This window comes from Rhinopithecus roxellana, chromosome 3 (genome assembly GCF_007565055.1).
Source record: "Rhinopithecus roxellana isolate Shanxi Qingling chromosome 3, ASM756505v1, whole genome shotgun sequence".
In the NCBI taxonomy this organism is placed as follows: domain Eukaryota; kingdom Metazoa; phylum Chordata; class Mammalia; order Primates; family Cercopithecidae; genus Rhinopithecus; species Rhinopithecus roxellana.
The window spans coordinates 34243589-34246972 of NC_044551.1; positions in this window are offsets into that span (position 1 = coordinate 34243589).

A 3384-nucleotide genomic window follows, 5' to 3' on the forward strand; every position below is an offset into this window, starting at 1 on the left:
CCAATGATTTCCCATCCATAAAATCCACATTTTGCAATGGTCTGCCCCTCTCTGTTTCCTCTCCCACCTCCTCTTCTGACACTACCCCCTCCCTCACTCCACTCCAGCCACATGGGTCCCCTTAATGAACACACCAGAGACAGAGCCTCTGCTCTTGCTGTTTCTTCTGCCTGTGCTCATTCCAGATATTTACAGGTTTCGCACCCTTCAAAACTCAAAAAGTGACCCCCTAAAAGAGCCCCTGATTACCCATTCTAAAACAGATCGTCTATCACTCTGTAGCTCTTTACCTGGTTTTACCTTTTAATTAGCATATATTGTGAACTGATCTATTATTTATTTATGGGCTATCTCCTCCATTGGAATATGAAATCCACCTTGGCAAGTACTTTAATTACTTTGGTTACTTCTGGATTCCTAGATCAGGGAATAATAACTGGCACACAGCAGGCACTCATTAAATATTTATTGAATGAATGAATGATGTCTTAATATCTGGTCTCTGGCCAGGCCCCAAGTAGTAGCATGCTAAAGCTGATTTGTACCAGCTGAGAGCAGTTTATAAGCATCTCTGTTCAACTTTGCCTTCAGTGACATAATGACAGCTTGAAATATGCTGATGGGAATATGTACACCACAGAAATTGACAAACACTACAAATCAGGGCTCCTTTTTCTTTTCTTTTTTGTAGAGCTATTTACCAGCACACCAAAGGGTCTGAAAAAGGACTGGAAATAATCTTGGAAGAAACTCTTTCCTCAAAGGACTCTGGATCACTGAGAGGCCAAGCAGTGCTGCCTCTGGGCCCTGCTGACAAAGCCTGATCCCGCATTGGAAAGAGGAGCATTCTGCTTGGAACAAGGCACTGTGGGACCTGAAGGGAAGAGAGTTCCATCTAGCCCTTGAGGCTTTGCAGCTTTGGGAGGGCTGGGACACAGCATAGCCCTGAAGGAGGAGGAGAGTTCACAGAAGCACCAGAAGCATCAGCAGCAGTGACTACTCTTTAATGCAACTTGCTGAAAGCAGTTATTAAGAAGGTGGTGGGAAGAAAGGAACCCACAGGGCCCCCAGAAATATCTGGGGAGCCTTTTAAGAGGGCCTGAGTTTGACGGGTGAGGACTAGTAGACAGATTTTCTTTTAAGAGACAATGCTCACCCAGGCTGGTATGCAGTGACACTGTAGCCTCGAACTCCTGGCTCAAGGGATCCTCCCACCTCGGCCTCCCAAGTAGCTGGGACTACAGGTGCATGCCACCATGCTCTTCTAATCTTTAAAATTTGTAGAGACAGGGCCGCACTATGTTGCCCAGGCAGATCTCAAACTACTGGCCCAAGTGATCCTCTTCCCTGGCCTCCCAAAGCACTGGGATTACAGGTGTAAGCCAGTACACCCAACCTAGACAGAAAATATTGATTATTCACAATCACGTGACCTAATTTGCACCCTCTGACTTGTGAGACTAGAGAGACTCATCTTTGAAAAGAGGTGTGTGCTCTGAGGCCGGCTCTTTTATTTGAACCGACAGCTTTTAGTACCAAGAGCTGGAGCTGTGATTCTCAAACTCAGAGAGGAGAATCACTCAGTGAGCTAATTAAAAATACAGACTCACAGTTACCTCCAGCCCCCTCTAACGGATTTAGCAGATGGAAATAAGACCCAGTAATCTGCATTTAAAGAAATGATACAGTTGGTCCATGGACCAGATATTGAGAAGCATTGTACAGACGGTCAATGACTCAGGAGGGCTCAATTTAAGATTTATTGACTTTACGATGGGTTTCTGGAGGCCTAGCCCCATCGTAATTCCAGGTGCATGGGTGCTCCATCTTACATTGCCCAGATAAGGGCTAGGTTTTACTCCCCGCTCAACGGCGCCTACGGTCTTACGGGGTCCACTTTGCTAAACACCGAGTTGGAAAAGCAGCTTCCTCTCTTTCCCAATCTCTGATGGTGCTGCTTCCAGATGTAACTTCTACCTGCCCTCTGCCTTAAGGGTCCCTAGAACCCAGGATGACTCCAGAGAAAGTAAGCTTGTCATCGACCCGTCACTTCCCAGGTGGTTAACGTCCACACCCTGGCCCCAGCGGCAGGGGAGCCGGGCCTGCGGGCTAAAGGGCGGTGTTGTAAGAAGCTGGACTAGCCCGATTCCAGAAACCAAACGGCAGTTGTTATCACGCCTTTTAAATCACGCGTAGAGGTTTCAGTTTCTTCCTCTGCAGGCACGTAAATATTTGCCTTTGGGTTTCTGTGTTTTCTGCCGTTGCCAGGAGCTCCGATCCGCCTCCCGCGGCGGGGGCGCCCAGGTGCGCGGGTCTCTGCTCCGGGCTCAGCGGGCCGGCGCCACGGCGTCTCCAGCAGAGCGCAGCAAAGAAGACGAAGCCTCCCGGGGCCGCTCCTCTCCGCCTGGAACGGGGCATCCTTCCTCCGTACGTGCAGAGACTTGGAAGCATCTCTAGACACTGCAGTGACCGAGCCCGCTCCACGCCCCCTTCCCCTTCCCCGAGCAGGTGCTTGGCGTGGGGCATGCTCGGCGTTGAGGTGGACCCGCGCGCCACCCGCTGGCCAACGCGCCTAAGCGACGGGAGTGCAAAGAAACCAGGCTGCTTGGCAATTCAGCTGGTGCGGCCCCTGCGGCACTTCCCCTATCCCTCCATGGATGCAGCAAGATAGTCTAGAATTCTAGGTTAGGAATGCTTAACCTGGGGTCCGTGCGCTGGCTTCAGGGAATCTGGGAGCTCTCTAAAATGCTATGAACAATGTAGTATTTTTCTGGAAAAGGGATGCACACTTTTCATGAGTCTAATTTTATATGGTCTGCGGACCAAGTGCCAGGCAATGTGAAAGCCATTGGTGGTAAGTGATGACCAAGCAGACGTGTCACTTCTCCTCGTGGACTTTGTAGGCTGAAAAATGCTGCCCCCCTCCCCCGCCCCCCGCCGCCGCCCAAAATATCTTCACATCCTAATCTCTGGAACCTGCGAACGTTACCCATTATGGCAAAGGGTACTTTGCAGATATGATCAAGTTAAGGATCATGAGATGGGGGGATTAGCCTGGATTATCCTGGTGGGCCTGATATCACAAGGGTTCTTATAAGACGAACACAAAAGGAGACAGACAGAAGACAATGTGACAACAGAAGCAGGAGAACAAAGAGACAGACATTTTAAGATGCCACACGAGGCCGGGCGCGGTGGCTCAAGCCTGTAATCCCAGCACTTTGGGAGGCCGAGACGGGCGGATCACGAGGTCAGGAGATCGAGACCATCCTGGCTAACACGGTGAAACCCCGTCTCTACTAAAAATACAAAAAAAACTAGCCGGGCGAGGTGGCGGGCGCCTGTAGTCCCAGCTACTCGGGAGGCTGAGGCAGGAGAATGGCG